The sequence below is a fragment of the Salvelinus namaycush genome, chromosome 15 (genome assembly GCF_016432855.1).
Source record: "Salvelinus namaycush isolate Seneca chromosome 15, SaNama_1.0, whole genome shotgun sequence".
Taxonomy (NCBI): domain Eukaryota; kingdom Metazoa; phylum Chordata; class Actinopteri; order Salmoniformes; family Salmonidae; genus Salvelinus; species Salvelinus namaycush.
Window position 1 is genome coordinate 10,567,661 of NC_052321.1, and position 25,675 is coordinate 10,593,335.

Sequence of the window (25,675 nt, forward strand, 5' to 3'; positions counted from 1 at the left end):
AAGTTAAAGCTTGGTCGCAAATGGGTCTTCCAAATGGACAATGACCCCAAGCATACTTCCAAAGTTGTGGCTAAATGGCTTAAGGACAACAAAGTCAAGGTATTGGAGTGGCCATCACAAAGCCCTGACCTCAATCCTATAGATAATTTGTGGGCAAAACTGAAAAAGCATGTGCGAGCAAGGAGGCCTACAAACCTGATACAGTTACACCAGCTCTGTCAGGAGGAATGGGCCAAAATTCCCCCAACTTATTGTGGGAAGCTTGCGGAAGGCTACCCGAAACGTTTGACCCAAGTTAAACAATTTAAAGGCAATGCTACCAAATACTAATTGAGTGTTTGTAAACTTCTGATCCACAGGGATTGTTATGAAAGAAATAAAAGCTTAAATAAATCAATCTCTCTACTATTATTCTGACATTTCACATTCTTAAAATAAAGTGGTGATCCTAACTGACCTAAGACAGGGGATTTTTACTAGGATTAAATGTCAGGAATTGTGAAAAACTGAGTTTAAATGTATTTGGCTAAGGTGTATGTAAACTTCCAACTTCAACTGTATCATGTAGATCATATAGACTGATCACATTAGCAAATGCCGTTGTCTTTGACACTTTTCAATCAGGAAGCATCCTCTTTTGCATTTGAATGGCACATGGGTATATTATATTGTGTACCACAAGCCCTACTCCAGTGACCTTAGACCCCAGCTGCTCAACACCCACCCACTACCACCTCAGTCCAAATCAGACCACGTTCATGACTACTTTTCAGTAGTATGACCAGTCTTTCACCTATATTAATTTAGCAGTGGCGTACCGCTCTTTTAAATACATTTTTTATAATGTAAATGTATAGATGTATGCCCCAGGAAGACCCCAAGAAGACCTCCCCTCCCCCGCTACCTCTGCCACCGCTGCTGAAATAAATCCTAGGTGAAACACTGAGAAGGACCCATGGTTACTTTTCAGCAACAGTGTATGCTGGAACAACTACCAGAAGGCCCCTGCCTCCTGACAAGTGGTCAACAAACCATGATTTATGAGGGCATCATGGGATGACCATTGATTACAACACACAGGCTGCTTGTGGTGTCAGTGGACACATACACTGTATCTGAAATAGCTTTTTCGCATGGGGTTGGTTGATGCTGCCTATCCTCCTAGCTACCTGTCATCTATATCAATCAGCTTACACAGTCCTATTATTATACTATTCATCACAGTGGTGGGTGTTTATGCTATGATAACTTTTCTAAGAATGTAGTGATAGTGTGGATAGCATAACATGCTTGAAAGGATTAACAAAATCCAAATTGATTATATTGTTTACATGTGTCCAGGGGCCAGTGGTGTAAAGTACTTAAGTAAAAATACATTAAAGTACTACTGAAGTAGTTTTTTGGGGTATCTGTACTTTACTATTTATATTTTTGACAACTTTTACTTTTACTTCACTACATTCCTGAAGAAAATAATGTACTTTTTACTCCATACATTTCCCCTGACACCCAAAAGTGCTCATTACATTTTGACAGGAAAATGGTCCAATTCACAAACTTATCAAGAGAACATCCCTGGTCATCCCTACCTACTGATCTGGCGAACTCACTAAACACAAATTCTTTGTTTGTAGTGTTGGAGTGTGCCCCTGGCTATCCGTCAATAAAGATGAAAATTGTTCCGTCTGGTTTGCTTAATATAAGGAATTTGAAATGATTTAGACTTTTACTTAAGTAGTATTTTACTGGGTTACATTCACTTTTACTTGAGTCATTTTATATTACGGTATTTTTACTTTTACTTAAGTATGACAATTAGGTACTTTTTCCACCACTGCCAGGGGCCATGGTATCACATACAGTATCTCAGAGTAGGAGTACTGATCTAGGATCAGGTTCCTCCCTGTTCATGTAATCTTATTCATTGTAATCTAAGATGTGAAATTGATCCTAGAGCAGCACTCCTACTCTGAGAAGCTTGATGTACACGGCCCCTGATCTACAAACGCCTGGGCCCTGTAAAAGTGATTTGGTTAGATGCCGCTTTTTGGGGGAATTGAGCTTTTACAGTCTGTCCCTGTTTCTCAATTGTATGTTATTAGGTCGGGTTTCTTATCAGACAACATGTATATCATATTTTATGACTTTACCAGCTGTGGATCATTATTATATCGTGCTTCCTGTTGAATGGCAGGATCATATTTTTGTTCATGCTGGAAAGCAGCACCTTGAAATTATGATTAATGACTTGTGAAAAATAGCTTTTAATAAATACTATAATTGATTGGACTTATATAGTGCTTTTCTAGACACCGAAAGTGCTTTACATGGTAATGTTTTAGTTAAGTATTGTATGAAGAAAATATTAATATCACAACTCTAGAGTGAGAGAAATTATCTTCTATAGTATTAACTGTCTACTCGTCGCCAAACCCACTGGCTCCAGGTCATCTAGACGTTCTCTTTTACAATTGCGACCTGGCCAAGATAAAGCAAAGCAGTTCGACACATACAACAACACAGAGCTACACATGGAGTAAAACAAACATACAGTCAATAATACAGTTGAAAAATAAGTCTATATACAATGTGAGCAAGTGAGGTGAGATAAGGGAGGTAAAGGCAAAAAAAGGCCATGGTGGCGAAGTAAATACAATATAGCAAGTAAAACACTGGAATGGTAGATTTGCAGTGGAAGAATGTGCAAAGTAGAGATAGAAATAATGGGGTACAAAGGAGCAAAATAAATAAATACAGTAGGGAAAGAGGTAGTTGTTTGGGCTAAATTAGGACTAACGTTAGCACGCTAGCGACCTTGCAAGTTGATTTGTAACAATCATTTCATAAAGTATTTGCTTGTAAGTTGGCTGAAATTTTATTCAAAACAGCAGTCATGAGTGCAAACGATTTGGTTTAATTTAAAGTTATACAAGTTATTTTACATCACATCCTGGGAAAACATTTTCCGACATGACTTCGGCATTCTTCAGAAGTTTTATGTAATAACTCGAAAAATGGAAAAGTGAGGTGTAACTTTGCATTGGGACTATTGCTGAGTATACTAATGCAAATGCATATGTTACATGTGCTTACGTTTGTGCTACCTACCCTTTAACTAGATGATGTGGGAAATTAAGGAACTCTACATCATTGTCTTAGCTGACCACAGATTGATCATCACTGCAGTCTGTCTAAACATGATGTTAATAAGCAGAGTGAGGAGGTTGTGCACAGTAAAGCATGATGCAGCAGAAGTGTGTGTACTTCTAGGGGCTCTGTCTATGTTGTGTATGGTAAGTCATGAAGATGACGAGGATGATGAAGATGATGGTGGTGGTGATGATGATTATAGTGTTGAAGATTGTTGATCCGAAGAACATTGAGGGAGGATGTTGATATTGATTACATTCTATTATATAAGTGAGTTGTCTATTGAAATCACAAATCCACATTCTCCATGTATACGGCAGGACCTGTTCTCTGTATAGCTGCTGGAGATTAACCAGCCTACATTTCAGGTAGCCTAGCAGTTAGAGTGTTGGACAAGTAACCGGAAAGTCGCTGGTTCAAATACCTGAACTGACAAGGCACTCAACCTTAATTTGCTCAAGAGGTGCCGTACTACTATGGCTGACCCTGTAAAACAACAGATTTCACTGCACCTATCTGATGTATGTGACAATAAATCATACATATTCTTCCTATACTGTACCTTACTTTGACTCACATTGTTGGGATTGATCATGTAGTGGTAAAGATGTGTAACCTCACTTCTCCTCACTGTTGTCCCGTTCAACCAGTAGATGATTGGAGGGGCTCTGTTGTTTTCACTGCCCTGCGAGGATTAGCAGCTGTCATAACAGCATCAATACTTGAATGGATGGACAGTTTAATCCATTGATTAAACACTGTGTGAATGTGCAAGTACTAACCTTTGCCGTGCCGTCGTCCCATACCTAGTAATGCAACACTTGCCGTTTGGTGATTTAGTGTACATTTACGCAATGATGTGAAAGTGGTGTGTTATTCCATACTACACCATTTTGCCTTAGCCCCCTTATCAATATCTTAATCTATATGGAGAATCATGGACAATCACGCAGATGGACAGAAGAAATGTCTCATAGTGTTGCATGAGGTCAAACCTATGTTTCTCCTGTTCAAAGTTAAAGCTAAAATAGCCCCATCAAAATTGATGAAGCAATGAAGAATGTGAATTATCCTTTGACAGGTCAGAAATGGCCACTTGGCATATTTCATTAATCAGCTACAGTGTTACACACATGGCACTGAGTGAAAAGTGAGCTGTCTTGACTTTATGGCACGAGAAATATGTTATTTCAAAGGACAACATCTTTCATCTTTGAATCTTTAATTAATTTATTAACAGAAATTAACTCAAAATACTGTAAAATGACCATGATTCTTATTTGAGAATTAGGCCTACACACTGTATAAGACTGATAGATTACACTGAGTAAAATCCACATGATCTGTAGGAACAATCAGCCAATGACTGTGCTGGGTGTTTATATAGTCCTCTACATGCGGCACCAAAGTGGTGCCCTAAAGTGGTAATAAGCCCAGTCATTCTGGACGGAGGCTAACTACTATTTCTTCTAAATTACACAATAGTGCCTGGAAATACGACGACATTGCTAAAGTAGTCAAATAATTAGTAGGAAACTACTTTGCCAGCAATATTATGTCGTCAAATTTACTTTAGACAGATGGCAATGTTGTCAATACCTAGCAAAGTCAGAAATAGCTAGCAATGCTAACATTAGCTATCTAAAATCCGTTGGCCTCCCCTAAATCTTAGCTAGCTGGCTAACGTTATATAGCATCTAAAGTCAATCTGGCGACATCAAAATGAGGGCAAAAGGTTTTCCTAATAATTATTTGCCTCCTTTTAAATGTCATTGTATATCCAAGCCACTGTAATGCACCTTTGATGAAATCTTCATCAGCGCTGATTGACGATACATTGAGTAGAATGCTCAGTCGAGCATCAGTCCGAAACTAACATTCAAAACAATATTGTGACGAAACTTGCAACCCATGAATAATGTATGTAGGACACTTACTGCATGAGAAGGCAGGAAGTGACTGACATGCAGGCTTCTGTAGTGTCTGGTCAAATGGGACTCATTACTGGAGGAATCCCATTCAGCTGCTCTCTAGGCAATCAGATGAGGATAATCGGCCTGGATCTCCATTATCTCCATGACGACAGAGGCTTAGTGTGCATCCCAAATGGCACCCTGTTCCCTTTATAGTGCACTAATTTTGACCAGGGCCCATTATTCTCCTGCTGGGCCATTGGCCTTTTACTCAGAGAGAACAGAGTGGAGCGCCGGGTCTTGCCAGGTGTGTTTCTCCTATCTCTGATTGCTCATAATGGCGCCGGAAGAGATGGCTGCCGTTTTACCTTCCCCTAACCAATTGTGCTATTGTGTGTGTTTTTTCACGTTATTTGTAACTTATTTTGCACATAATGTTTCTGCCACAGTCTCTTATGACCGAAAAGAGCTTCTAGATATTAGGATAGCAATGACTTTTTCTTTAATGAGTCGGACGCGAAGGATTTACTTCAGACACCCGGCAAGGCCCTTATTTTACTTAAAACTGCATCATTGGTTAAGGGCTTGTAAGTAAGCATTTCACCGTAAGGTCTACTACACTTGTTGTATTCGGCGCATGTGACAAATACAATTTGTAATTTGTGCCCAGAAGTAATGTGGTGTGTGTCTGTGGATGAACATTGCATCATATATCGGAAATGCAAACTAATTCTTAGCAGTATTTCTCATGCGCTTGGAAATGGAATAGAGAAGGTATCAGGGATGTTTTCTATCATATTTTATGTGGCTTAATTGTGTCAATGGATAGATATTTATCGCTTACAATCTGATACAAGCCATCAAGGATGTGTTTTTCTGACTTTTATATGCCATTGACTGTCATTCACATCCATTGAAATAAATGATTAAGCTATATCATATGAAGCTAACCAAGCAAACCTTCCTTAGGAAATTCATGGAATATGCTGTTGTTTTCGTAAGAAGCCATTTTCTTGGTCCTCAACATAGCAAAATGGCAGGGACAACCATTGTCCAGTCCCCAGCGTTAAACATGGTGGTTCCCGAAAGGTTATAACCTGGCTTCATTTACAATGGCCAGAGGACACTGACCATTAAAAATATGTACATTTGGGGGCCGCACAGAGAGGAGCATGGCCCTGCTGACAGACCACCTACTCTCTCGCCCCAAACACGGCCTCTCCACAAATCAGAAGAGAGCTTTCATTTAGGGAAGGTCACCTTTTTATTACCTCTTTAAGACACCCTTTGGAGCAATCTCTCATCTTAAACAACACCGGTGTGTGTGTGTGTGTGTGTGTGTGTGTGTGTGTGTGTGTGTGTGTGTGTGTGTGTGTGTGTGTGTGTGTGTGTGTGTGTGTGTGTGTGTGTGTGTGTGTGTGTGTGTGTGTGTGTGTGTGTGTGTGTGTGTGTGTGTGTGTGTGTGTGTGTGTGTGAGTGAGTGTGTGAACCACCCACCCCCAGACAACAACACAGTGGGTGTTTGTTTTCTAGATTGAGTAGAATCTCACCTGGATGTGCCTTTCAATTGACGAGAAAGAAGGGTCTTGTTTGAAGTTATATGGCACAGAGGATTTGTTTTTTTCTACAAATTCACAGATCCCTTTCCTCAAAAGTGAAGTTAAATCATTTCGGGTTGGTTTTATTGGCTCCCCTCTCATGTTTTGAATATTATTGACGTCCACCTTTTGGGTTCTATTTGATAGATGGATTGGATGTCACACATGCCCTGGGTGTTTGCTTCTCTCAGATGTTTGTGTTGTTTCTGTCTGTCTCCCGGTACCTTGGCTTCTCCTGCCCTGATGTGCTCTGCTGGATCCTGCGGCATTTGGCACCCTATCAAGTCCCCTGCCGCCCCTCCCCCTACGCCTCCTGTAAACCTCCACCCTCTCCACTTCTCCACTACCAGCAGACACGCACGCACACACACGCAAACACACACACACACCCAACACACACACACACACACACGCACACACACACACACTTCCTGCTGACACTTCCTCTCCAGATAGGGGGGAACTATTTAAAGAGCCTAGCTACACAGGCAGCAGAGGATAATAGACTGTCTTTGGAGGCACCAGGAGGAACTGTCATGCTATAATATGCTTAGAGTATATCAGTAGTGAATCACGATCTAAGTCTTTTATCACATAGCCAGTGGTTAGTGTGGTCACTCACTCATATGTGTTGATGGCATGTTGGAGATGTCTTGACACTTTGACAGCCTGTCACAATGCTGACTGACATCTGACTGTGTTTGTTGGATGGATGTGTATGATAAGTATGGAATCAATATTTATTTTTATTATTATTATTATTTCACCTTTACAGTGATCCCTCGCCACTTCGCGGTTCACTTATCGCGGATTCGCTATTTCGCGGATTTTCATAATGCATTTTTTTTTTTTTTTTTGGTGCATTGTGCTCTGCATTCTGATTCGCTAAAAACTCACTCCCGCTTCTTGTATCAAAACATGCTACGAATTGTGCTATCATTTTGTCGTCTCGTGCAGTTATGTGTACGTACATAAAACAGCTTAGCAAATTTACATTAAGTTGGCCAAATTATCTTGTAATTTCGAACATCTCCTAAACCCATAATGTCGACGAAACGGCCTACACGTGAGTCACTGTATTTGTATACATGTAATAGTTGCTAATTGTAAAAAAAAAAAAAGTTTTCTATTTCGCGGATTTCACTTATCGCGGGTCATTTTCGGAACGTAACCCCCGCGATAAACGAGGGATTACTGTATTTAACCAGGTAGGCCAGTTGAGAACAAGTTCTCATTTACAACTGCGACCTGGCCAAGATAAAGCAAAGCAGTGCGACACAAACAACAACACAGAGTTACACATGGAAAAAACAAACGTACAGTCAATAACGCAATAGAAAAGTCTATATACAGTGTGCACAAATGAGGTAAGATTAGGGAGATAAGGCAATAAATAGGCCGTAGTGGCAAAGTAATTACAATTTAGCAATTAAACACTGGAGTGATAGATGTGCAGAAGATGTATGTGCAAATAGAGATACTGGGGTGCAAAGGAGCAAAAATAAATAAATAACAATATGGAGATGAGGTAGTTGGATGGGCTATTTACAGGTGGGCTATGTACATGTGCAATGATCTGTAAGCTGCTCTGACAGCTGATGCTTAAAGTTAGTGAGGGAGACATGAGTCTCCAGCTTCAGAGATTTTTGCAATTCGTTCCAGTCATTGGCAGCAGAGAACTGGAAGGAAAGGCGGCCAAAGGAGGAATTGGCTTTGGGGGTGACCAGTGAAATATACCTGCTGGAGCGCGTGCTACGGGTGGATGCTGCTATGGTGACCAGTGAGCTGAGATAAGGGGGGGCTTTACCTAGCAAGGACTTATAGATGACCTGGAGCCAGTGGGTTTGGCGACGAATATGAAGCAAGGGCCAGCCAACGAGAGCATACAGGTCGCAGTGGTGGGTAGTATATGGGTCTTTGGTGACAAAATGGATGGCACTGTGATAGACTGCATCCAATTTGTTGATTAGAGTGTTGGAGGCTATTTTGTAAATGACATCGCCGAAGTTAAGGATCGGTAGGATAGTCAGTTTTACGAGGGTATGTTGGCAGCATGAGTGAAGGATGTTTTGTTGCGAAATAGAAAGCCGATTCTAGATTTAATTTTGGATTGGAGATGCTTAATGTGAGTCTGGAAGGAGAGTTTACAGTCTAACCAGACACCTAGGCATTTGTAGTTGTCCACATATTCTAAGTCAGAACCCTCCAGAATAGTGATGCTAGACAGGCAGGCAGGTGCGGGCAGCGATCGGTTGAAGAGCATGCATTTTTTTAAATTGCATTTTAAGAGCAGGTTGGAGGCCACGGCAGGAGAGTTCTATGGCATTGAAGCTCGTCTGGAGGTTAGTTAACACAGTGTCCAAAGAAGGGCCAGAAGTATACAGAATGGTGTCGTCTGTGTAGAGGTGGATCAGAGAATCACCAGCAGCAAGAGCGACATCATTGATGTATACAGAGAAAAGAGTCGGCCGGAGAATTGAACCATGTGGCACCCCCATAGAGACTGCCAGAGGTCCGGTGTGGGCCTGTTCCCTCCGATTTGACACACTGAACTCTGTCTGAGAAGTAGTTGGTGAACCAGGCAAGGCAGTCATTTGAGAAACCAAGGCTGTTGAGTCTGCCGATAAGAATGTGGTGATAGACAGAGTCGAAAGCCTTGGCAAGGTCGATGAATTCGGCTGCACATTATTGTCTTTTATTGTCTTTTATAAAACTACATTATGATTAGCAGCAAGGAGATGATTTTGAGCTATCTGCATTTTAGTGATTCCTGGAGAATTTCCTCCAATAGGCTACTGCAGGAGGTAATGTCCAACTGTGTGTGTGCGCATCTGTATGTGTGCGTGTAAGTGTGAATACCCTGTGTGCACATGAGAAACACCTCTTTTATCACCTAGTTATGGGGATTGCTGTTATTTTCAAAAGTAATTTTCCCCTTGTCCTCGTCTGGCAACTCAATTGAACAATCTATAACTACATTCCTGGTGTCCCAAGTTGTTCACTTCCCCTCAGAGAAAGTTATTATCTCCTTGTAGGAAGCATGAGGACTAGGGACTTCTACCTTTTGCTATCATTAGGCGCTGATTAAAATTAGCTTTTTCAGTCGACCCTTTAAAACCCAGGAGGTGCAGTTCTGTCATGAACTAGCTAGGTCATTATAAAGGGTTATGTTTTTAAAAAAGGTATCGTTAAAGCAAATTTTCCACGTGTTGTTGTAATGCATTTTCCACTTCCACAAATTGCTGGGTACACCAACCGCCCTGCTCTTTGGCTTTGTGTTTTCTTTTCAAGACAATGGATGGATAATATGAAGCAATGTATCAGACTTAAAGCCAATAACAGGTTGAGTTTTGCCATTTGAAACCCACAGTGTTGTGTTGCTACCCAGCAGAGTGGAGTTTCAGTTTGTCCCTCTCATACGCACATTACCTCTTCTCCTCATCTCCCTTACTGCTGCCTGGAGTGCTACAGTATGACAACATAAGTGAGAATAGATTTAATCTCTCCAAACCTTCTAATAATTTGTTCAATGGGCTCAGGGCCAAAACATGCACAAAAAGGCCTAATCACGTCGAGTAGGATGTGTAAGCCTTTTCCCACACATTCTCCCTCCAGTTCTCAGAACTTTCATCAGTTAGAGAGATACGAATTCGTCCCGGACAAGTGAGCGTCATCTGCCACTAGTGTCATCAACACCCAGTGGTGTTAGGTGTGAGGTGGGAGAGAGGATGGGGCTCATAGCACGAGGAATGTGATTGCAAACCCAAGGTTCCTGATACAACCTGTTATTATTTTTGACACAAGCCATTTACAATAGCTACGAAGGTGGCAATGGAAAATGTAATATTGATTGTATGGCCTCAAGGCTCTGCTCTCCTGACTTTCCCAGTTTCATGCCTCTCACACATGTTGTCGTGATTTTTTCTTTTTTCATTTCTCTCCCCTCACAAATCCTGTTTTTAGGGCTTTCTTGATGGTTTATTTGATGAGGTAATTATGTTGTTAGATTAGGGAGGATAAGCTAGAGTTTTAGAAGAATGATAGAAAGCTATAACAAAGGGAATAGAATGTGAACCACAGATGATGTGACAAGTGTTGACATACCTAACAAAATTCTGTGTTGCACTTCTTTTTCATCAGGGTCAACACATTATTTACCATAAAAACATTTACAAAAAAATTTAAATAAATAAAACAATGTTGTTTTCTTTGTCATTATTTAGACACATACACACACACCCAAGACTCGTGGGAAAGTTCACTCCTAAACACTAATGTGCAACGTCCTCAGACACTGTTAGCCATGTTTGTTCAGGTAAACTGCACAAAGACAGGCATTAGAATGTAAAGGAAGCTAATAATTCCCTTTTACAAGGCGAGGAAACAAACACTGGGAAGGAGACTAGAGCATTTGGGCTCTGTCTCTATCTACAGTGACAGAGACATGCCAGACCATAGACAAACACGTTAAACAGGGCCTTCAAAGGGACCACAGCCAATTGGACAAGTCTGGGAGAGGTAGAGCTCAAGCGTCAGTAGTATCTGGGTAGATTGCAGGGGTTATCTCCCAATCCAGTAATTAGAGCGTTTCTTTCTGGTGCACGAGCCAACACTTCTGCTCATTTCTCAAATGAATGTGTGAGCTGCAGAAAACCCCTCTATGTACCAAACCACTAATTGCTACAGTTAAAAGCTGTCCCCGTGAAAAGTAGCCATCTAATGGTCCCTTCCCCATGTAACACATTGTTAGGGACCTCCATGCTAATTTGCGGTTCGCTAGTCCTGTGAACTCAGACATAAAAAATGACAAGCTAAGCTCAAAACCCTTCGCTAACTTTTTCCATTCGCTCCGTTCCATTCGCTCCGTTCCCTCAGCAGCCTTCACTGATCTATCCTGATTGCCCAGTCATTTTTACCCCTACCTACATGTACATATTACCTCAACTACCTCGTACCCCTGCACACTGACTCGGTACTGGTACTCCTTGTTACAAGTTTTTCACACTTGTAACTTTTTCACACAGAAGAAAATGACTAGTCCGTTTATTTCACTGAATCTCAAGTGGTCAGAACTGGATGTCCTCCATAATAGTGACTTCGCCAAAGTTTTCATAGATTTGTTTTTTCATAACTTAATTACTACAGTGCGCTAAATCAGGGTCACCCAGAGTGTTTCTTGGTAGTCTTCATACATTTACTTTGAAACACCTCACACACATGGTTATGGGCTTAAAAAAAACAAGACACCTGTACCATGTCAGATATACGCTTTATATCCATCACAGAAGACTGAAATATAACAAAACCATTTGACATACAAACAGTGAATTTTGGGCATTATTTAAAAAAAAAAGAATTACATGAAGAAATTATGAAAAATATTAACATTCCACCCATGAGGCCACTAGGTCATTTGACTGCAGGAAAGAGCTACCTGTCTGACTCAGACCTGGTATTAACTGAAGATGTTATCTATTCACATATAGTACCAGTCAAATGTTTGGACACACCTATTCATTCAAGGATTTTTCTTTATTTGTACTATTTTATACATTGTAGAATAATAGTGAAGACATAAAAACTATGAAATAACATATAGTTAACCAAAAAAGTGTTAAACAAATCAAAATATATTTTATATTTGAGATTCTTCAAAGTATCCACCCTTGGCCTTGATGACAGCTTTGCACACTCTTGGCATTCTCTCAACCAGCTTCATGAGTGCAAAAAGTACAAATAAAGAAAAAGCTTGAATGAGTAAGTGTGTCCAAACTTTTGACTGGTACTGTTCATTTCCTCGTATATATGCTAGTAGATTGTCTTGTTATCATGGGGCGGCAGGTAGCCTAGTGGTTAGAGCGTTGGTCATGTAACCGAAAGATTGCTAGATCAAATCCCGAGCCGACCATGTAAAAATCTATCGTTCTGCCCCCGAACAAGGGAGTTTACCCACTGTTCCTAGGCCATCATTGTAAATAAGTATTTGTTCTTAACTGACTTGCCTAGTTAAATAAATAAAAAAATGAGGTACTCACCTTGAATGTATTCCAATTAACTGGTGTGCCTTGTAAAAAGTTAATTTGTGGAATTTCTATGAGTATTAAGCCAATCAGTTCTGTTGTGACAAGGTAGAAGTGGTATACAGAAGATAACCCTATTTGGTAAAAGACCAAGTCCATATGATGACAAGAACAGCTCAAATAAGCAAAGAGAAATGACAGTCCATCATTACTTTAAGACATGAAGGTCAGTCAATTCAGAACATTTCAAGAATTTTGAAAGTTTCTTCAAATGCAATAGCAAAAACCATAAAGCGCTATGATGAAACTGGCTCTCATGAGGACACCCACAGGAAAGGAAGACCCGGAGTTCATTAGAGTTAACTGCACATCAGATTGCAGCCCAAAGTTCAGGTAACAAACACATCTCAACATCAACTGTTCAGAGGAGACTGCTTGAATCATGTCTTCATGTTCGAATTGCTGCAAAAAAACACTACTAAAGGACACCAATAAGAAGAAGAGACTTGCTTGGGCCAAGAAACATGAGCAATGGACATTAGACCGGTGGAAATCTGTCCTTTGGTCTGATGAGTCCAAATGTGAGGTTTTTCGTTCCAACCATGTTTCTGTGAGACACAAAGTAGGTGAACGGAGGATCACCGCATGTGTGGTTCCCACCGTGAAGCATGGAGGGGGAGGTATGATGATGTGGGGGTGCTTTGCTGGTTACACTGTCAGTGATTTATTTAGAATTCACGCCACACTTAACCAGCATGGATGCTACACAACTCTGCAGCGATACACCATCCCGTCTGGTTTGCGCTTAGTGGGACTATCATTTGTTTTTCAACAGGACAATGACCTAACACACCTCCAGGATGTGTAAGGGTTATTTTACCAAGAGGGAGAGTGATGGAGTGCTGCATCAGATGACCTGGCCTCCACAATCACCTGACCTCAACCCAATTGAGATGGTTTGGGATGAATTGGACCGCAGCCAACAAGTGCTCAACATATGTGGGAACTCCTTCAAGAATGTTGGAAAAGCATTCCAGGTGAAACTGGTTGAGAGAATACCCAGAGTGTGCAAAGCTGTCATCAAGGCAAAGGGTGGCTACTTTGAAGAATCTAAAATCTAAAATATATTTTGATTTGTTTAACACTTTTTTGGTTACTACGTGATTCCATTTGCGTTATTTCATAGTTTTGATGTCTTCACTATTGTTCTACATTGTAGAAAAAAGTTCAAATAAAGAAAAACCCTTGAATGAGTAAGTGTGTCCAAATTTTTGACTCGTACTGTTCATTTCCTCATTTATACGCTGGTAGATTGTCTAGTTATCATATTCAGTTGTCAGTCCATCATCGTGATGTCACCACTTCTCTCTTCCTGGGCGACACCCCATTGCCGTATGTATACTGAACAAAACTATAAACACAACATGCAACAACTTTAAAAAAAAATCAGAGTTACAGTTCATATAAGGAAATCAGTCAATTGAAATAAATGGATTAGACACTGCTCTATGGACTTCACATTACTGGGAATACAGATATTTATCTGTTGGTCACAGATACCTGGTAAAGGTAGGTGTGTGGATTGGAAAACCAGTCAGTATCTGATGTGACCACTATTTGCTTCATGCAGCGCAACACATCTCCTTTGCGTAGAGTTGATCAGACTGTTGATTTTGGCCTGTGGAATGTTGTCCCATTCCTCTTCAATGGCTGTGTGAAGTTCCTGGATATTGGCAGGAACTGGAACACGCTGTCATACACGTCGATCCGTGCATTATCATGCTGAAACACAAGGCAATGGCGGCGGGTGAATGGCACGACAATGGGCCCCAGGATCTCGTCACAGTATTTCTGTGCATTCAAATTGCCATCCATAAAATGCAATTGTGTTTGTTGTCCGTAGCTTATGCCTGCCCATACCATAACCCCACCGCCACCATGGGGCACTCTGGTTACAACGTGGACATCAGCAAACCACTCGCCCACACAACGCCAATCACACTGTCTGCCATCTGCCCGGTAGAGTTGAAACCGGGATTCATCCGTGAAAAGCACACTTCTCCCTTGGCCAGTGGTCATCGAAGGTGAGCATTTGCCCAGTGAAGTAGGTTACGTCGCCGAACTGCAGTCAGGTCAAGACCCTGGTGAGGATGACAAGCACGCAGATGAGCTTCCCTGAGACGGTCTCTGACAGTTTGTGCAGAAATTCTTTGATTGTGCAAACCCACAGTTCCATCAGCTGTCCGGGTGGCTAGTCTCAGACGATCCCGCAGCTGAATAAGTCGGATGTGGAGGTCCTGGGCTGGTGTGTTTACATGTGGTCTGCTCACCGATGGCGATGAGTCAGCCTACAGGGAGGAGGTCAGTGACTCAGCAGTGTGGTGCCAGGACAACCTTTCCCTCAATTTCAGTAAGACCAAGGAATTGATCATGGACTTTAGGAGAAAAAGGGCACACCCCCATCCACATCGACTAGGCTGTTGTGGAGCGGGTTGGGTGTTTAAAGTTCTTTGGTGTCCACATCACTAAGGACTTAAAACATTGTTCACACACACCCGCACAGTCGTGAAGAGGGCATGGCAGCGCCTTTTCCCTCTCAGGAGGCTGACAAGATTTGGCATTGGCCCTCGGATCCTCAAAAAGTTCTACAGCTGCACCATCAAGAGCATTTTAAATAAAGAAATATATTTTTTATTTATTTAACCTTCATTTAACTAGGCAAGTCAGTTAAGAACAAATTCTTATTTACAATGACGTTCTACCAAAAGGCAAAAGACCTCCTGTGGGGATGGGGGCTGGGATAAAAAAAAAACATAAAAAAAAAACCATATAAATATAGGACAAAACACACAACATCTTGACTGGCAGCATCACTGCTTGGTATGGCAAATGCAACGCCCTTGACCGCAAAGTGCTACAGAGTGTGGTGCGGACAGTCCAGTACATCACTGGGGTGTTCACTCTGCTACCATAAATAATCAATTAAGGGTACCCAAACTATCTGCACTGACTCTATCTTGCACTGACCCACTCAATAGACAATATTACAGTGCCTTTGGAAAATAATCAGACCCCTTGACTTTTTCCAAATTTTGTTACATTACAGCCTTATTCTGGAATTGATTAAATAGTTTTTTCCCCTCATCAATTTGCACAACCATGCCCCATAATGACAAAGCAAAAACTGTTTTTAGAAATGTTTGCTAATTTATAAAATAAAAAAAAACTGAAATATCACATTAACATAAGTATTGAGATCCTTTACTAAGGAATTTGTTGAAGCACCTTTAGCAGCGATTACAGTATCGAGTCTTCTTGGGTATGACGCTACAAGCTTGACATGTGTATTTGGGGGAGTTTCTCCCATTCTTTTCTGTAGATCCTCTCAAACTCTGGGAGCGTTGCTGCACAGTAATTTTCAGGTCTCCCCAGAGATGTTCGATTTTGTTCAAGTCCGCGCTCTGGCTGGGTCACTCAAGGACATTCAGAGACTTTTCTCGAAGTTACTCCTGCATTGTCTTGGCTGTGTGCTTAGGGTCGTTGTCATGTTAGAAGGTGAACCTTCGTAGCAGTCTGAGGTTCTGAGTGCTTTGGAGCAGGTTTTCATCAAGATTCTCTCTGTACTTTGCTGCCTTCATCTTTGCGTCGATCGTGACTAGTCTTCCAGTCCATGCCACTGAAAAACATCCCCACAGCATGATGCTGCCACCACCATGCCTCACTGTAGGAATGGTGCCAGGTTTCCTCCAGATGTGACGCTTGGCATTCAGGCCAAAGAGTTCAATCCTGGTTTAATCAGACCTGAGATTTTTGTTCATCATGGTCTGAGAGTCTTTAGGTGCCTTTTGGCAAACTCCAAGCAGGCTGTCATGTGCCTTTACTGAGGAGTGGTTTCTGTCTGGCCACTCTACCATAAAGGCCTGATTCGTGGAGTGCTGCAGAGATGGTTGTCCTTCTGAAAGGTTCTCCCATCTACACAAAGGAACTCTAGAGCTCTGTCAGAGTGACCATCGGGTTTTTGATCACCTCCCTGACCAAGGCCCTTCTACCCCGATTGCTCAGTTTGGCAGGGCGGCCAGCTCTAGGAAGAGTCTTGGTGGTTCCAAATTTCTTCTATTTCAGAATGATGGAGGCCACTGTATTCTTTGGGACTGTGGTTAGCAGATGTTAATACGAGTGTAGCGAAACGCTTGTGCTTCTAGTTCCGACCATGCAGTAATATCTAACAAGTAATCTAACCTAACAATTTCACAACAACTACCTTATACACACAAGTGTAAAGGAATGAATAAGAATATGTACATAAAAATATATGAATGAGTGATGGCTGAACGGCATAGGCAAGATGCAGAAGATGGTATAGAGTACAGTATATACATATGAGATTAGTAATGTAGGGTATGTAAACATTATATAAAGTGGCATTGTTTAAAATGGCTAGTGATACATTTATTACATCAAGATGGCAAGATGCAAGGATGATCAAATGGGAAATTGGATGCACCTGAACTCAATTTCGAGTCTCATAGAAAGGGGTCTGAATACTTTTCTAAGGCACTGTCTATACACACCATATTCACACTCACTAGACTATATATACCCACCATATACACACTCACTCACACACAGTGCATTGAAACTTCCACACAAAATCCACACGCATTCACACACAATACACACACACACACACACACACACACACACACACACACACACACACACACACACACACACATGCAAAGATACACACACACACACACACACACACACACACACACACACACACACACACACACACACACACACACACACACACACACACACACACACACACACACACACACACACACACATGCAGACCTGCAAAAGACACATACACACACATTAATTACACAGACACACAGACACACACATGCACACTCACACACACACACACACACACATGCAAAGATACACACACACACACACACATGCAAAGATACACACACACACACACACACACACACACACACACACACACACACACACACACACACACACACACACACACACACACACACACACACACACACACACACACACACACACACACACACACACACACAGACCGACAAAAGACACATACACACACATTAATTACACAGACAGACACACACACACACACACACTCACACTCACACTCACACTCACACATGCAGACCGACAAAAGACACATACACACACATTAATTACACAGACACACACACGCACACACACACACACATGCAGACCGACAGAACACAAACACACATACATACACACATGATTTGATGCTGCTTCTCTGTTCTTTATTTTACTTGTATTATTATCTATCCTGATGCCTAGTCACTTTACCCTGCCTTCATGTACATACAGTTGAAGTCGGAAGTTTACATACACCTGGTTGGTGTCATTAAAACTCCTGTATATACCTGTATATATATATTAATACCTGTATATAGCTCCACATTGATCTGGTACTGGTAATACCTGTATATAGCTCCACATTGATCTGGTACTGGTAATACCTGTATATAGCTCCACATTGATCTGGTACTGGTAATACCTGTATATAGCTCCACATTGATCTGGTACTGGTAATACCTGTATATAACTCTACATTGATCTGATACTGGTACTCCCTGTATATAGCTCCATATTGATCTGGTACTGGTAATACCTGTATATAGCTCCACATTGATCTGGTACTGGTAAATACCTTTATATAGCTCCACATTGATCTGGTACTGGTAATACCTGAATATAGCTCCACATTGATCTGGTACTGGTAAATACCTGTATATAGCTCCACATTGATCTGGTATTGGTAATACCTGAATATAGCTCCATATTGATCTGGTACTGGTAAATACCTGTATATAGCTCCATAATTGTCTATTTTATTTTTAAACTCTGCATTGTTGGGAAGAGCTCATAAGCAATAATTTTATGGTAAAGTCTACACCAGTTGTATTCGGCGCATGTGACATTTTTGATTTGATTTGATATGACAATGCTTTCTAGAACGTAAAGTGCTGGTAATAATGTGGTTCTCAGAACACCAATTGCCCATGACACTTCCCCTTTCAACCGAACAAGAATGGCTTTTGTGGGGAAAAGCACTTCAATGTATTGAGGGAAAAGTGTTTGAAACATAACTGAATATATATTTGTATGCTTTCATCCGGCTGAGTTGATGTGACCTTCAAGCCCCAGTTCCCAGTTCAAATCAAATCAAATTAAATGAAAGTTTATTTGTCACGTGCGCCGAATACAACAGGTGTCGTAGACCTTACAGTGAAATGCTTACTTACAGGCTCTAACCAATAGTGCAAAAAAGGTATTAGGTGAACAATAGGTAGGTAAAGAAATAAAACAACAGTAAAAAGATAGGCTATATACAGTAGCGAGGCTATAAAAGTAGCGAGGCTACATACGGACACCGGTTAGTCAGGCTGATTGAGGTAGTATGTTCATGTAGATATGGTTAAAGTGACTATGCATATATGATGAACAGAGAGTAGCAGGAGCGTAAAAGAGGGGTTGGCGCGTGGTGGGTGGCGGGACACAATGCAGATAGCCCGGTTAGCCAATGTGCGGGATCACTGGTTGGTCGGCCCAATTAAGGTAGTATGTACATGAATGTATAGTTGAAGTGACTATGCATATATGATAAACAGAGAGTAGCAGCAGCGTAAAAGAGGGGTGGGGGGGGGGGGGCACACAATGCAAATAGTCCGGGTAGCCATTTGATTACCTGTTCAGGAGTCTTATGGCTTGGGGGTAAAAACTGTTGAGAAGCCTTTTTGTCCTAGACTTGGCACTCCGGCCCATCAGGAAGTCCAGGATCCAGTTGCAGAGGGAGTTGTTTAGTCCCAGGGTCCGTAGCTTAGTGATGAGCTTTGAGGGTACTATGGTGTTGAATGCTGAACTGTAGTCAATGAATAGCAATCTCACGTAGGTGTTTCTTTTGTCCAGGTGGGAAAGGGCAGTGTGGAGTGCAATAAAGATTGCATCATCAGTGGATCTGTTTTGGCGGTATGCATATTGGAGTTGGCCTAGGGTTTCTGGGATAATGGTGTTGATGTGGGCCATTACCAACCTTTCAAAGCACTTCATGGCTACAGACGTGAGTGCTACGGGTCTGTAGTCATTTAGGCAGGTTGCCTTTGTGTTCTTGGGCACAGGGACTATGGTGGTCTGCTTGAAACATGTTGGTATTACAGACTCAATCAGGGACATGTTGAAAATGTCAGTGAAGACACCTGCCAGTTGGTCAGCACATGCCCAGAGCACACGTCCTGGTAATCCGTCTGGCCCCGCAGCCTTGTGTATGTTGACCTGTTTAAAGGTTTTACTCACATCGGCTACGGAGTGCATGATCTCACAGTCGTCCGGAACAGCTGATGCTCTCATGCATGCCTCAGTGTTGCTTGCCTTGAAGCAAGCATAGAAGTGATTTAGCTCATCTGGTAGGCTTGTGTCACTGGGCAGCTTGTAGCTGTGCTTCCCTTTGTAGTCTGTAATAGTTTGCAAGCCCTGCCACATAAGACGATCATCGAAGCCGGTGTAGTATGATTCAATCTTAGCCCTGTATTGACGCTTTGCCTGTTTGATGGTTCGTCACAGGGCATTGCGGGATTTTTTGTTAGCTTCCGGGTTAGACTCCCACACCTTGAAAGCGGCAGCTCTACCCTTTAGCTCAGTGTGTATGTTGCCTTTAAACCATGGCTTCTGGTTGGGGTATGTACGTACAGTCACTGTGGGGACGACGTCCTCGTTGCACTTATTGATAAAGCCAGTGACTGATGTGGTGTACTCCTCAATGCCATCGGAAGAATCCTGGAACATGTTCCAGTCTGTGATAGAAAGACAGTCCTGTAGTTTAGCATCTGCTTCATCTGACCACTTTTTTATAGACCGAATCACTGGTGCTTCCTGCTTTAATTTTTGCTTGTAAGCAGGAATCAGGAGGATAGATTTGTGGACGGATTTACCAAATGGAGGGCGAGGGAGAGCTTTGTACGTGTCTCTGTGTGTGGAGTACAGGTGATGTAGAATTTGGTTGCACATTTACCATGTTGATGGAAATTTGGTAGAACTGATTTAAGTTTCCCTGCATTAAAGTCTCTCTCTGGCCACTAGGAGCACCGCCTCTGTGTGATTGGTTTCCTGTTTTCTTATTTTCTTATACAGCTGACTGAGTGCGGTCTTAGTGCCAGCATCTGTCTGTGGTGGTAAATAAACAGCCACGATAAGTATAGCTGAGAACTCTCTAGGCAAGTAGTATGGCCTGCAGTTTATCACAATATACTCTACTTTAGGCGATCAAAATATAGAGACTTCCTTAGATTTCGTGCACCATCAGCGCACGAATATGCACAGACTGCCCCCCCCTCGTCTTACCGGAGTGTGCTTTTCTCTCTTGCCGGTGCAGCGTATATCCCGCTAGCTGAATATCCATGTCGTCATTCACCCACGATTCCTTGAAACATAGGATATTACAGTTTTTGATGTCCTTTTGGTAGGATATTCTTGATCGTACCTCGTCTAGTTTATTGTCCAATGATTGGACGTTTGCGAGTGGTATTGACGATAACGGCAGCTTTCCCACTCGCCTTTTTCCTTTCCTGACCAGGCATCCGGCTCTTTGTCCTCTGTACCTGTGTGGCTTTCTCTTGCAAATAACGGGGTTTTTGGCCCTGTCGGGTGTTTGGAGAATGTCCTGTGCATCCTGCTTGTTGAAGAAAAAGTCTTAGTCTATTCCGAGGTGAGTGATCGCTGTCCTGATATCCAGAAGCTTTTTTTATTGCCGTAAGATACGATTGCAGAAACATTATGTACAAAATAAGTTACAAATAACGCAAAAACCCCCACATAATAGCATAATTGGTTGGCCGCCCGTAAAACTGCTGCCATTTTTTCTGGCGCCATTTTGTCAATAGTTGTCGCCGCGTCTTCATCAGATGCCACTCCCATCATTGATGATGTCTATTTCACAGAAAACAGAATTGAGGACATTGAGCTCCCATGGAGTGAAGGCCAAGAAGTTTGATAAAACCTTAGGTGAAAACCTCAGGTGAAAGGCATTGAAAGAACAGATGATCGAATCAGTGGGCTCCATTGGCCCTGGTAAGGCTGATCCCCTCAGAGCGTGCTCAGTGCTCACCACCTCATATTACAGGAGGAGTCTGGGCAGCACTGAAAATGATCTGCCTCTCTCTCTCTCTCTCTCTCTCTCTCTCTCTCTCTCTCTCTCTCTCTCTCTCTCTCTCTCTCTCTCTCTCTCTCTCTCTCTCTCTCTCTCTCTCTCTCTCTCAAATTCAATTCAGTTTTCAGGCTGAGAAACATATGCTTACATTGACAAAGCAAGTGAAATAGATAGTAAACAATAGTGAAATAAACAATAAAAAATGAATAGTAAACATTACACTCACAAAAATGCCAAAATAATGACATTTCAAATGTCAAATGATGTGTATTACAGTTTTTCTCAATTGCTAAAACACAATTTCTGAAAGCTTGCTCCATTTCCTGAAAGCATTAAACACAAAACCTCATCTTCAAGCACTATTTACATAACCTTTGACTCCTCTCGCAAAATGAAACATTCGCCTCAAAACAGTTTTACCTGTGTTCAAAATCTAACACTGCTCTCAAATCATAGACAAAGTTATCAAAATGATATACACTCTCAAGCAGTCAGTAAACAATACTCAGAAAAATAGAAAACACATTGTTCAAAACATCCAATTCTCATGGAGAAGTACATTTTTTATCTAAAAAAATATTCATATTTTTCCGTCATTATCTTTTGATGAACGAAAACATGTTCTATCATAGTAGCTCAAAATTGATCAGAAATTACTACTCGGCTTTGCTCTTTGCAATTTTGTTTTTTGTTCTTCCTCCTCCTTGTACCCCTATTTTTACAGTACTGTACCCTGCATCTCACAAACTTGTCCTTTGTCTCTGTGATACTCTAATTCTTGTTCTTTGTTGATATGAACCTGCAACCAGTCAAAATCTACTGAGCAGTCAGTACTGTTAATAAATGGAAAGCACAATGTTCAGGGCCATACAATTTGTCCATTGTACAGTATACAGCCTACAATGCACTGTACTACACTATACAATACTAAAAGGGACACAAATCAGAGGAGTAAATATGTGATCAATGTGCTTCTTCTTGTCTTTGGGCTGGGTCAGGCCAGAGCACTTCCTCGACATCACAAGCAATATTGTCCCTCCTGAGGCAACGGGGGAAGAAGCCTCGTGTGCCGTATCCAGCCCTGACATGATTCCTCACCTATATCACCACAGGCTAAATCCATGGCTTGCAGCAGATTTACTCTGGTGTAGGGTTGTCTATCATACACTTTCCATCTCCAAGAGGAGAAAGACTCCTCAATCCGATTCAGGAAAGGCGAGTATGGAGGGAGGTAAAAGTTCATAAACTGCCCATTGATGTTAAACCATTCCCTTACCTGAGCAGCTCGGTGGAAACTGACATTGTCCCACACTATCACATAGGTGGGAATGGGATTCTCATTTAGCTCTTGACCCTGCTGCTCTTGAACCTGCTGCTCAAATAAAATATCTCTTAGATTGGCAATAAATCTTAGAAGGTGCTGGGTGTTATATGGCCCGAGTGTAACATGGTGATGTAGAACACCATGGTTGCTGATAGCAGCACAGATTGGGACATTGCCACCTCGTTGACCAGGGACTTCAACAATGGCCCGCTGTCCAATCATGTTTCGGCCTCTCCTTCTCCTCTTTGTTAGATTGAAGCCTGCTTCATCGACAAAGATGAACTCATGGGGTCTGTCCAAGGATTCCAAGTCAAATATTGTCTGTGTAGAAATACAATATACTGTATGTAGGATTTTGTAAGTCGTACAGAGACAGTGCTATACTGTAGAGTACAATTAGGCTTCTGATTCACATACATTGTATGTACTGAAGAATAATGTAATTCACATAGTATGTGTTAGTACTGTAGACAATCTGGATTACAGTAAATGTTTCTGAATGTACACTTACTTGCACATACTGAGCTCGCAGTTCTTTCACCCTTGGTGAGTTGCGCTCAAAAGGTACTCTGTATACTTGTTTCATTCGCATCCTGTTACGATGGAGGACACGGTCAATTGTGGAAATGCTCACACTGTCGATTCCCTGGAAGTGTGTGTTGTCTTGTATCACTCGTTCCTGGATTTCTCTGAGTCGTATTGCATTATCTTGAAGGACCATGCCAACTATAACGGCCTCTTGCTCCCGAGTGAATATAGCTGTCCTTCCACCTGCATGTGGCAGCCTTGCAATTCTACAAAAAGTAGTTGTGCAGTTACAAAACATATTCATGCAGTACAATACATACAGTGATTAACTTTACAAATGTCTATTGAAACAGCTGCATATAGTGTAGTACATTAAATTTGCAATTACAAAATGACAGTAGTATACTGTACCTGTTCTCTTCTCTGAATGTCCTTACTATGGTGGACACAGAAAATCGGCTCAAATTGGGTTGCACTCTAAGTCCTGCTTCCCTCATTGTCAGTCCATGGACAAGAACATGGTCTATAACTGTTGCTCGAATTTCATCAGATATTTCCACTCTTTGTCTTCCTCTTCCTCTTCGTCCTCCTCTTCCTCTTTCTTGCCCTCCTGCTCTTCCTCCTCGTTGCCCACCTCGCATACGCACTCGTCCTCGTCCTCTCACATTGTTTCTTCTATCCATTCTCAGACTTTATCCTTCCCACCTTCAACAACCTGTTTGCTCTCTGAACTGGCTTATATTGTTTGTGTCGCATCATTTGAAACAGGTTAAAACTTCTTATGGCTGCAATCCCGCTACCGGGATCGAAATGACAACAGCCAGTGAAAGTGCAGGGTGCCAAATTCAAACAACAGAAATCTCATAATTAAAATTCCTCAAACATACATGTGTCTTATATAATTTTAAAGGTAATCTTGTTGTTAATCCCACCAAAGTGTCCGATTTCAAATATGCTTTTCAGCGAAAGCACTACAAACGATTATGTTAGGTCACCACCAAACAACAATAAGCACAGCCATTTTTCCAGCGAAAGATAGCAGTCAGAAAAAGCAGAAATAGAGATAAAATTAATCACTAACCTTTGATTATCTTCATCAGATGACACTCATAGGACTTCATGTTACACAATACATGCATGTGTTGTTTGATAAAGTTCATATTTATATAAAAAAAATCTGAGTTTACATTGGCGCGTTACATTCACTAGTTCCAAAAACATCAAGTGATTTTGCATAGCCACATCGTTTCAACAGAAATACTCATCATAAATGTAGATGATAATACAAGTTATAGACCTGGAATTATAGATATACCTCCCCTTACTGCAACCGCTGTGTCAGATTTCAAAACAACTTTACGGAAAAAACTAATCATGCAATAATCTGAGACGGAGCTCAGAACAATAGCCAAATTAGCCGCCATGTTGGGGTCAACAGAAACCAGAAAATACATGATAAATGTTTCCTTACCTTTGATGAACTTCATCAGAATGCAGTCCTAGGAATCCCAGGTCCACAATAAATGCTTGATTTGTTCGATAATGTCCGTTATTTATGTCCAATTAGCTACTTTGGTTCGCACGTTTGGTAAACAATTCCAAAGTCACAAAGCGCGTCCACTATAACGTGACGAAATGTCCAAAAGTTCCATAACAGTCAGTAGAAACATGTCAAACGATGTACTGAATCAATCTTTAGAATGTTGTTAACATACATCTTGAATAACGTTCCAACCGGAGAATTACATTGACTTCAGTTGAGCGATGGAACGGAGGTGCCTCTCACATGAACGCGCGTGTTCAATGCGTGGTCACCTCATGGCAGTGGTGAATCATTCCTGTCTCCTTCGGCCCCCCTTCACATTAGAGTCATCAACAAAGTTCTATTGACTGTTGACATCTAGTGGAAGCCG

The 25,675-nt window shown here is 41.5% G+C and overlaps 1 long non-coding RNA gene across 1 annotated transcript; it reads right to left on the reverse strand.

The window, feature by feature from the left end:
- Nucleotides 1-23,434: 23,434 nt before the first annotated feature.
- LOC120059834 lies at nucleotides 23,435-24,340 on the reverse strand. Its single transcript, XR_005478175.1, has 3 exons — nucleotides 24,174-24,340; nucleotides 23,746-24,028; nucleotides 23,435-23,555 (listed from the first exon to the last, which is right to left on the reverse strand). It is a non-coding gene; the product is annotated as an uncharacterized LOC120059834 (long non-coding RNA).
- Between the last annotated feature and the right edge of the window lie 1,335 nt (nucleotides 24,341-25,675).